A 12,328-nucleotide genomic window follows, 5' to 3' on the forward strand; every position below is an offset into this window, starting at 1 on the left:
TACGAAGGCTCCAATTTTTCCACATCCTTACTAACATTTGATTATCTTTTATATTGTAGCAATTTCCTATAGACTGAATGTTTATATCATCCCTCAAATTCATATATGGAAACCCTAATTCCCAGTGTGATGGCATTTGGAGGTGGGGCCTTTGGAGGTAATTAGGATTTGTATTGGTCATGAGGGTGGAGCCCGCATGATGGGCTTGGTTCTCTTATGAGAGGATGAAGAGATCAGGGCTCTCTCTTTCTCAGCCATGTGATCTCAGAATTCTAGCCTCCAGAACTCTGAGAAATAAATTTCTGTTGGTTTTTTTTTTTTTTTAAAGATTTTTTTATTTATTTATCTGACAGAGAGAGACACAGCGAGAGAGGGAACACAAGCAGGGGGAGTGGGAGAGAGAGAAGCAGACCTCCCGCCGAGCAGAGAGCCCAATGTGGGGCTCGATCCCAGGACCCCAGGAACATGACCTGAGCTGAAGGCAGACGCTTAACGACTGAGCCACTCAGGCACCCCACAGCAGCCCTCATTTTTGAAACACTTTCCTGTTTTGGCTTCTAAGACATTATACTTTCCTGCTTTCTTTTCTATCTCACTTGTTGCTCTTTCTCAGTCTCTTTTGTGTGTTTACCTCATCTTCCCCTTCATTCTCCTTTTCTTTCATCAGGGTATTAAATGTTGGAAAGCCCCAGGGCTCTTTCTTGAGATATCTTCTCTATACACTCTTACCATGTCATCTTGTCTTACGTCTTTAAATACTATGTGAAAATTGCTTCCAAATTTCTATCTTTAGCTCTGACACTTCACTTATGTCCATACCCCTCTATCCAATTGTTTACTTAATCACTCTTCCTAGATGTCTGATAGGGATTTTAGACTTAACATGTCCAAAACAAAACTTGTGGTTTTCACCCATGGAGACCTGCCTCCTCTCCCAGTCTTACAAATTTCAGTAAATGGAATTGCTGTCCACCTCGTTGCTCAAGTCGGAAGCCTGGGAGGCATTCTTGATTCCTCCTGTTCTCTTATACCCTGTATCAAGTCCCTGAGCAAGTCCCTTGCCACCCTAGTGTATTTGAGTTTATCTACTTTCTCTCATTTCTACGAGCTTAGTTCTCGACATCATTATCTGTTTCCTGGACTACTATGGTAGACCTCTGTTCGTTTCCTTGCCTCGATCCTGCAGTCCACGATTCATAGAGCAGCCAGTCATCTTTTAAATTTTAAGATATTACATCATGTTACTTCCTTGTTTAAAATCCTTCAGTGGTTTCTATTGCTCTTAAAAATCTACATTTGTTTGCCTGGCCTATGAGGCCGTGCATGATTTGGCCCTTGCCAGATCTCTACCCCCATTACCTACCACTCTTCTCTGTCAGTATTATCCAACCCTGTGGTCTTCTTTCTTCCTTGGGGCTTTTATACTAGCTCTTTCCTCTGCCTGGAAGGTTCTTCCCCTTGATCATCACATGGCCAACTACTTGTCATTTATCTTTCAGTACCTGTCATTCCTAATTTTTTGTTTGTGTTTGTTTGTTTTCTGCTCTTCCAACACCCCCTCCACCAGCTATAAAATCCTTGAGATTGGGGCTTTGTCTGTCTTGTTCAGGGATGCATTTCTTGAACTTAACATGGTGTCTGGTAGACTTTACTTAAATATTTGTTTAAAAATTTGTTATTATTTATTGAGTTATAGTTGACATTTGTTTTAGGTGTACAACATAATAATTTGATTTATGTATATATTGTGAAATGATTACCACAATAAGTTTAGTTAACATCCATCACCATACATAGTTACAATTTTTTTTTCTGTGAGGAGAACTTTTAAGATCTACTCTCTTAGCAACTTTAAAATATACAGTACAGTATTAACTATAGTCACTATGTTATACTTTAAATCCCTAGGACTTAATTTATCCTATAACTAGAAATTTGTACCTTGGAGGGGGGAAAGATGGCGGAGGAGTAGGGGACCCTATTTCAGCTGGTCCCCGGAATTGAGCTGGATATCTACCAGACCACTCTGAGCACCCACGAAACCAGCCTGAGATGTAAGAAGATCTGGATCTCTACAAACAGAATATCGCAGGTGGTTGGTTTTGAGGTACGAAGCGGAGAGCCGTGATTCTGCAGGCAGATATCGGAGGATAAACGGCAGCGGGTGGGTGCCTGAACGTGGGGATCCTACACCGCCGGTGAGCGACAGCCTCGTGCGCTGCAGATGGGCACAGACTCGCAGACCGGTAGCAGCGGGGAAAGGACTTCAGGGCAGCCCCCGGGGCGGAAACTCAGAGCGGCGGGGTCGCGCGCATGCGAACTGCAGCCCCCCCCCCCCCCCCGCCCCCAGACGAAAACCTGGAGCGGCGGAGTCGCACGCACGCGAACTGCAGCCCCTGGGACGCAAACCCGGAGTGCCGGGGTCGCAGCGGTGAACTGCAGCCCCCGGGGTGGAAACCCGGAGCGACGGAGTTGCGCGCACGCGAACTGCAGTCCGCGGACGGAACCCCAAGCGGCGGAGTCGCGCACGCGTGAACTGGGAGTGGCTGGCGGTTTTAGAAGCACAAAGGGCAGAGACGTGCCCGGACCTGGAGCCAGGACTGGGAGCGCTGCGGAGGGGCGCACAACCCAGGACGCTGCAGTTTATAGCAGCACGGACAGAAACGGAGACGGTGTGGCCTGGAGAGGTCACTGAAGAACAGACTGAGGTCTCTCTGCTCTGAGGCAGAGGGTTGGAAATGGTCTCTTCTTCTCTGACTCGCGGAAGAGACGCGGAAAGCCGCCAGGGAAAGGCGCTGAGAACAAAAGCCCCAAAGACTGATTCCCACTGAGCCCATCCCCCGCCACAGGGGCGCAGGGCAACTCCGCCCAAACAGGGTTGCCTGAGTAACAGCGCGGCAGGCCCCTCCCGCAGAAGACAGGCTGGGAAAACAAGAGGCCAGCAACCCTAAGGTCCTAAGAAAACAGGTGCATCTTGCTTGGGTTCTGGTCAATAATTTGGACTCTATACATTCCCTCAAACACCCATCAACAGAATGACTAGGAGGAGGAGCCCCCAAAATAGAAAAGACTCCGAGATTATGACTTATGCTGCAGATTTACAAATGGATGCAGATATAACCAAGATGTCGGAGATGGAATTCAGGCTAGCAATTGTGAAGACAATGGCTAGAATGGAGAAATCAATTAATGGCAACATAGAGTCTCTAAGGGCAGAAATAAAAGGGGAATTGGCAGAACTTAAAAATGCTATCAATGAGATCCAATCCAATCTAGATAATCTAACAGCTAGGGTAACTGAGACAGAAGAGAGAATAAGCGACCTGGAAGACAATATAATAGATAAAAAGGGAAAAGAGGAGGCCAGGGAAAAACAACTCAGAATCCATGAAAATAGAATCAGAGAAACAAGTGACACCATGAAGTGTTCCAATGTCAGAATAATTGGAATCCCGGAGGGATTGGAGAGAGAGAGAGGACTAGAAGATGTATTTGAGCAAATCGTAGCTGAGAACTTCCCTAATCTGGGGAATGAAACAAACATTCGAGTCCTAGAGGCAGAGAGGACCCCTCCTAAGATCAAGGAAAACAGGCCAACACCCCGGCATGTAATAGTAAAACTTGCAAATCTTAGAACCAAGGAAACCATCGTAAGGGCAGTTAGGGGGAAGAGATTGCTTACGTACAGAGGGAGGAACATCAGAATAACGTCAGACCTATCCACAGAGACCTGGCAAGCCAGAAAGGCCTGGCAAGACATATTCAGGGTACTAAATGAGAAGAACATGCAGCCAAGAATACTTTATCCGGCAAGGCTTTCATTTAGAATGGATGGAGAGATGCAGAGCTTCCACGACCGGCAGAAGCTGAAAGAATATGTGACCACTAAGCCGGCCCTGCAAGAAATATTAAGGGGGGTTCTATAAAAGGAGAAAGACCCCAAGAGTGATATACAACGGAAATTTACAGGGACAATCTATAAAAACTATGTCTTCACAGGCAACATGATGACAATTAATTCATATCTTTCAATAATCACTCTCAACGTGAACGGCCTAAACGCTCCCATAAAACGGCACAGGGTTGCAGATTGGATAAAAAGACAGGACCCATCCATATGCTGTCTATAAGAGACTCATTTTGAACCTAAAGATACATCCAGAGTGAAAGTGAAGGGATGGAGATCCATCTTCCATGCCAGCGGACCTCAAAAGAAAGCTGGGGTAGCAATTCTTATATCAGACAAATTAGATTTTAAAGTAAAGTCTGTAATAAGAGATACAGAAAGACACTATATCATTCTTAAAGGGTCTATCCAACAAGAAGATCTAACAATTGTAAATATCTATGCCCCCAACATGGGAGCAGCCATCTATATAAGCCAACTGTTAACCAAAATAAAGAGTCATATTGATAACAATACGTTAATTGTAGGAGACCTCAATACTCCACTCTCAGCCATGGACAGATCATCTAAGCAGAAAATCAACAAGGAAACAAGAGCTTTGAATGATACATTGGACCAGATGGACCTCATAGATATTTACAGAACATTCCACCCTAAAACAACAGAATACTCATTCTTCTCGAGCGCACATGGAACTTTCTCCAGAATAGACCATATACTGGGTCACAAATCAGGTCTCAACCGATACCAAAAGATTGAGATTATTCCCTGCATATTCTCAGACCACAATGCTCTAAAACTGGAACTCAATCACAAGAAAAAATTTGGCAGAAATTCAAATACTTGGAAGCTAAAGACCACTCTGCTCAAGAATGTTTGGGTCAACCAAGAAATCAAAGAAGAACTTAAGCAATTCATGGAAATCAATGAGAACGAAAATACATCGGTCCAAAACCTATGGGATACTGCAAAGGCCGTCCTAAGGGGGAAATACATAGCCATCCAAGCCTCACTCAAAAAAATAGAAAAATCCCGAAATCACCAACTAACTCTACACCTTAAAGAACTAGAGAAAAAGCAACAAACAACGCCTAAGCCACGCATTAGAAGAGAAATAATTAAAATTAGAGCAGAAATCAATGAATTAGAAACCAGAAACACAGTAGATCAGATCAATGAAACTAGAAGTTGGTTCTTTGAAAGAATTAATAGGATTGATAAACCACTGGCCAGACTTATCCAAAAGAAAAGAGAAAGGACCCAAATTAATAAAATTATGAATGAAAGGGGAGAGATCACGACTAACACCAAGGAAATAGAAACAAGTATTAGAAATTATTATCAACAACTATATGCCAATAAACTGAGCAATATGGATGAAATGGAGGCCTTCCTGGAAACCTATAAGCTGCCAAGACTGAAACAGGAAGAAATTGACAACCTGAATAGGCCAATAACCAGTAACGAGATTGAAGCAGTGATCAAAAACCTCCCAAAAAACAAAAGTCCAGGGCCTGATGGATTCCCTGGGGAATTCTACCAAACATTCAAAGAAGAAATAATACCTATTCTGCTGAAGCTGTTCCAAAAAATAGAAACAGAAGGAAAACTTCCAAACTCATTCTATGAGGCCAGCATTACCTTAATCCCCAAACCAGGCAAAGACCCCATCAAAAAGGAGAATTTCAGACTGATATCCCTGATGAATATGGATTCCATAATCCTCAACAAAATCCTAGCTAATAGGATCCAACAATACATTAAAAGGATCATCCACCATGACCAAGTGGGATTTATCCCCGGGATGCAGGGTGGTTCAACATTTACAAATCAATCAATGTGATAGAACACATTAATAAGAGGAGGGAGAAGAACCATATGGTCCTCTCAATTGATGCAGAAAAAGCATTTGACAAAATACAACATCCTTTCCTGATTAAAACTCTCCAGAGTATAGGGATAGAGGGAACATTCCTCAAGCTCATAAAATCCATCTATGAAAAACCCACAGCGAATATCATCCTCAATGGGGAAAAGCTGAGAGCCTTTCCCTTAAGATCAGGAACACGTCAAGGGTGCCCACTCTCACCACTGTTGTTCAACATAGTACTAGAAGTCCTAGCCACAGCAATCAGACAGCAAAAAGAAATAAAAGGTATTCAAATTGGCAAAGAAGAAGTCAAACTCTCTCTTTTTGCAGACGACATGATACTTTATGTGGAAAACCCAAAAGACTCCACCCCCAAATTACTAGAACTCATCCAGCAATTCAGTAATGTGGCAGGATGCAAAATCAATGCACAGAAATCAGTTGCTTTCTTATACACTAACAATGCAACTGTAGAAAGAGAAATTAGAGAAATGATTCCATTTACAATAGCACCAAAAACCATAAGATACCTCGGAATAAACCTAACCAAAGAGGTAAAGAATCTATACTCTAGGAACTACAAAACACTCATGAAAGAAATTGAAGAAGACACAAAAAGATGGAAAAATATTCCATGCTCATGGATCAGAAGAATAAACATTGTTAAAATGTCTATGCTACCCAGAGCAATCTATACCTTCAATGCCATCCCGATCAAAATTCCAATGACATTTTTCAAAGTGCTGGAACAAACAATCCTAAATTTGTATGGAATCAGAAAAGACCCTGAATCCCCAAGGAAATGTTGAAAAAGAAAAACAAAGCTGGGGGCATCACGTTGCCCGATTTCAAGCTATATTACAAAGCTGTGATCACCAAGACAGCATGGTACTGGCACAAAAACAGACATACAGACCAATGGAACAGAATAGAGAACCCAGATATGGACCCTCAACTCTATGGTCAAATAATCTTTGACAAGCAGGAAAAAACATGCAATGGAAAAAAGACAGTCTCTTCAATAAATGGTGCTGGAAAAATTGGACAGCCACATGCAGAAGAATGAAACTCGACCATTCTCTAACACCGTTCACAAAGATAAACTCAAAGTGGATGAAAGACCTCAATGTGAGACAGGAAGCCATCAAAATCCTACAGGAGAACATAGGCAGTAACCTCTTTGACATCACCCACAGCAACTTCTTTCAAGATACATCTCCAAAAGCTAGTGAAACAAAAGCAAAAATGAACTTTTGGGACTTCATCAAGATAAAAAGCTTCTGCACAGCAAAGGAAACAGTCAACAAAACAAAGAGGCAACCCACAGAATGGGAGAAGATATTTGCAAATGACACTACAGATAAAAGGCTGGTATCCAAGATCTATAAAGAACTTCTCAAACTCAACACCCAAAAAACAAATAATCAAGTCAAAAAGTGGGCAGAAGTTATGAAAACACACTTCTCTGAAGAAAACATACAAATGGCTAACAGACACATGAAAAAATGTTCATCATCATTAGCCATCAGGGAAATCCAAATCAAAACCACACTGAGATACCACCTTACACCAGTTAAAATGGCAAAAATGGACAGGGAAAGAAACCACAAATGTTGGAGAGGTTGTGGAGAAAGGGGAACCCTCTTACACAGTTGGTGGGAATGCAAGTTGGTACAGCCACTTTGGAAAACAGTGTGGAGGTTCCTCAAAAATTTAAAAATAGAGCTACCCTATGACCCAGCAATTGCACTACTGGGTATTTACCCCAAAGACACAGATATAGTGAAAAGAAGGGCCATATGCACCCCAATGTTCATAGCAGCAATGTCCGCAATAGCCAAACTGTGGAAAGAGCTGAGATGCCCTTCAACAGATGAATGGATAAAGAAGATGTGGTCCATATATACAATGGAATATTACTCAGCCATCAGAAAAGATGAACACCCAACTTTTACATCAACATGGATGGGACTGGAGGAGATTACGCTAAGTGAAATAAGTCAAGCAGAGAAAGTCAATTATCATATGGTTTCACTTATTTGTGGAACATAAGGAATAACATGGAGGACATTAGGAGAAGGAAGGGAAAAATGGGGGGGGCGGAATTGGAGGGAGAGATGAACCATGAGAGACTATGGACCTGAGAAACAAACAGGGTTTTAGAGGGGAGAGGGGAAGGGGGATTGGTTAGCCCGGTGATGGGTATTAAGGAGGGCATGTACTGCATGGAGCACTGGGTGTTATACGAAAACAATGGATCGTGGATCACTACATCAAAAACTAATGATGTATTGTATGGTGACTAACATAACATAATAAAATTAAAAAAAAAAAGAAATTTGTACCTTTTGGTCATCTTCATCTATTTCACCCCTCCCCCCTCCCACATCCTGTGTCTAGCAGCCAGCCACCAGTCTCTTCTCTGTATCTGAGGTGCCTTTTCCTAAGATTCCTAAGATTCCACATACAAGATAATACAGTGTTCTTTGTGTGTGTGTGTGGTGGCGGGGGGGCTTAATTCACTTAGCATATTGCCTCAAGGTCCATTCATGTTATCTCAACATAATAGCCTTCTTTTCTATGGCTGAAAAATATTCCACTGTGCACATATACACCACATTTTAAATGGGGCACCTGGGTGGCTCAGTTGGTTAAGCATCTGCCTTTGGCTCAAATCATGATCCCAGGGTCCTGGGATTGAGCCCCACCTTGGGCTGTCTGCTCAGCGGGGAGTCTGCTTCTCCCTCTCCCTCTGCTTGCCTCTCCCCCTGCTTGTGCTCTCTTTCTCTCTGTCAAATAAATAAATAAAATCTTAAAAAAAAATCCATTCATCCATCAGTGGATGTTTAAGTTGTTTCCATGTCTTGGGTATTATAAATAATGCTGTAAGGAACATTGGGGTGCAGATAGCTTTTGGAGAGTTCTGATAAATACCCAGAAGTGGAATTGCTAGATTGTATGGTAGTTCTATTTAAAAATTTTAAAGGTACCTCCACATTGTTTTCTATACTGGCTGCACCAATTTACATTCTCAACAACAGGGCACAAGAGTTCCTTTTTCTGCACATCTTTAACACTTGTTATTTCTTGTCTTTTTGATATTAGCCATTCTAACAGGAATGAGATGATAGCTCCCTGTGGCTTTGATTTGCATTTTTCTGATCATTAGTAATGTTGAACATCTTTTTATATGCTGTTCATGTGCTCAACAAACACCTGTTGGCTATTTGTATGTCATCTTTGGAAAATGTTTATTTAGATTCTTTTCCCATTTTTAAAAAGATTTTATTTATTTATTTGACAGAGAGAGACACAGCGAGAGAGGGAATACAAGCAGGGGGAGTGGGAGAGGGAGAAGCAGGCTTCCTGCGGAGCAGGGAGCCCGATGTGGGGCTCGATCTCAGGACCCCGGGATCATGACCTGAGCCAAAGGCAGACGCTTAACAACTGAGCCACCCAGGAGCCCCTAAAAAAATTTTTTTTAAACATTTTATTTATTTGACAGAGACACAGCGAGAGAGGGAACACCAGCAGTGGGGGTGGGAGAGGGAGAAGTAGGCTTCCCGCTGAGCAGGGTGCCTGCCATGGGGCTTGATCCCAGGACCCTGGGATCCTGACCTGAGCCGAAGGCAGACATTTAATGACTGAGCCACCCAAGTGCCCCTAAAATTTTTGATATGAAAAGTTTAATTGCATTTGAAATCCTTTTGCATTAGTACAAGAAATTTTCCTAGCACTGACCTCTTCTTTCAGTAATTTCCTGCTTGCTGGATTTCTTTCTTTCTTGGGACCTTTGCACTAGCTCTTCCCTCTGCCTGGGATGCTTTTGTTTGCCGATAAAAGAAAAGAGTCTTTAGCTATAATTTCAATTGAGGTTCATTTTTGGAATGTTTATAAAAAATTTTAAAATTTTCATCCACCTATCCATGAATAAAGTTTCTTGTGGATGGTGAATGTCAAAAATTGAAGAGATTAACATTAAATATTCTCTAGCAGAAATTGCATGTAGCCTGTTTCCATCCCTCCTTCCTTTCTTCCTTTTTAAATAATTCAATAAAAAAAATTAGGGCTGAGCAAAGTAAGCATTTGCATCAAAGTTGGTGGGGGAGCGGCTATCTGTCATATCAGAGCCTGAATGGAGAGAGGAGGGAGTCTATGAGGGGGAGGATGGTAGCAGCCTGTATGGTTGTTGTGAGCTCGAGAGAGGTGAGGAGGTTTTCTGCAGAGGATGATGATGACAGCAGGGATCTGGCACAAGAATCTGGACCTTGAGGGAGAAAAAGAAGGCAGTTAGGTTGGGAGGTGGAGTTGGTAGCTCATTGATAAATGTTGGCTACTACCTAAGTGGGGTGAGAAGGGTGCTTGCCGGCCTGGCACCATGTGTCAGAGCTTGATTGGGGTGGGGAGGGAATCTGTGCAGAAAGGTGGTGGTCACCTGGCATGGGGTATTGAAGCCCGGTAGGATGAGGAGGGCATCTACATGAGAGGGGCGTGTGACAGCAGTGATAGGCCAGCAATGTGTCAGAGTCTGAACAGGGTAAGGAGGACTTCTTTGTGAGAGGGTGGTGGCAGGGCAGAAAGTTGATTACTCACAGGCAGGATTGAGTCAATAAGTAAATATATTGAGGATAATGGCAGCCAAGTTTTTCACTGTTAGAGGAGAGAATTCTAAATATGGAATAGGAAAAAAAAACTGTAATAACTGTGATATTGGATTGGAATTGGAAGTAGTGACGTGAACTCAGGGTTTGATAGCTAAATGAAGAAATGTTGATGTAAATACATGGATAATATACATATAATATATGTGTATAAATAATATACTATGTGTATGTATACATACATATATTCCCCATCTCTGAGAACAGCAGTACCCCTAAAATAGGACACATCTAGTGCCCTCTTTAGATTTCAAAGTACCATTCTCCACTAAAAGGAACCAAGACTCCTTGGAGATGTAGCTCATTTCAGGACAGGGCAGAGAAAGTCCAAGATTAGCCAGAAATATCTTGTTAGGCAAGAAAGTAAAAAGTGGTTAAGGAGTTATGGGAACATACTAAAAGAATGCAGATGTCAGTTTGAATGAGTTTCCGGTGGCCAAATCTGGATACTTTTGAGCATCAAAATAAATAATGATAATATCAGATTATCCCATTGAATAAATGGGATATAAAAATACCCATTGAATAATGTAGGAACCCATGAGTCCATACTGATATAAACAATTGAATATGGGGCACATGGGTGGCTCAGTTGGTTTAGCGTCTGCCTTTGGCTAAGGTCATAATCCCAGGCTTCTGGGATCAAGCCCCATGTGTTGGGCTCCCTGCTCAGCAGAGAGTCTGCTTCTCTCTCTCCCACTGCCCCTCCCCCCTGCTGTGTGTGCGCGAGCGCACCCACGCGTACACTCTCTCTCTTGATAACATCATAGTAATAATTAATTCAGCCAAGAAGCATCAGTGAATATTAAAAAGTAGTGGATGAAAGTTTGGTAAAGAAGGGAATATTTTGTAGTCTCAAAATACCTCCCTGTAAAATAATTAGTAGTTACAAAGGGGTAAAAAGGAACTTTATGGTGGATAAACCTGACAGATACCACCTTAACTGAGTGATCAAAGTTAATATTACCTGTAATGAGACAAATAGAAATCATGTGCCGCCTGGTAGGTGCACATGTCACCTCAGCGACATTCCTGCCCAAAATAAATAATCTAATGATGAGGGAATATCTGACAAATCCAAATTGAGGGACATGATACAAATAACTGGCCTTATGATCTCTAGAAAAGTCAAGTGCATCAAAGTCAAGGAAAGATTGGTAAACTGTTATAGACTGAAAGAGACTTTAGCAGACATGAAAACTAAACACAACGTGTGTTCCTGGCCTTGAACCTTTCACATCATTGGGACGGTTGTTAAAACTTGAACTGGGTTTGTGGGTTAGTTGATAGTAATGGATCACCGTTAGTCCTGACTGTGATGGTTGTCTTGTGGTTATGTAGGAGAATGTTCTTATTTATAGCAATTACACACTGAAGTGTTAGCATGGGCACTGGGGCATCCATCATGTTGGCAATTAACTCTCAACTGTTCCAGGAAAAAAGTTATTTATACTATACTATTATTGTTGCAACTATTAAGTAAATTTGGAATTATTTTAAAATAAAAAGAACAGTTATGTATAAATGGGCAAGCTAAAGTTTCTCATAAAAATGTTTTGATATCTTATTATATATCTTCTCTACTGAAATTTTTTCAACAAGGCCTATATAGATTAACCAAATCATTTCCAGTTTATCACTGCATGTTGTACAACTACTATCCTTTTCTGTGTGTGTACTATAATATGAAAAACTGGTGTCACATTATTTTAGGCAGAGGGAGTCACATGCAAAAGCCTGGAGCTCAGAGAGTATGTCTTTTAGGAGAATTGCAAGCAGTTCAGCGTGTCTGGAAAGTGTGGAATTGGTGTTGGGCTAGCTGTCGAGAGAAAAGACGTGTAAACTCTTGGGCACCTGGGTGGCTCAGTTGGTTAAGCGACTGCCTTCGGC

The sequence above is a fragment of the Halichoerus grypus genome, chromosome 2 (genome assembly GCF_964656455.1).
Source record: "Halichoerus grypus chromosome 2, mHalGry1.hap1.1, whole genome shotgun sequence".
Taxonomy (NCBI): domain Eukaryota; kingdom Metazoa; phylum Chordata; class Mammalia; order Carnivora; family Phocidae; genus Halichoerus; species Halichoerus grypus.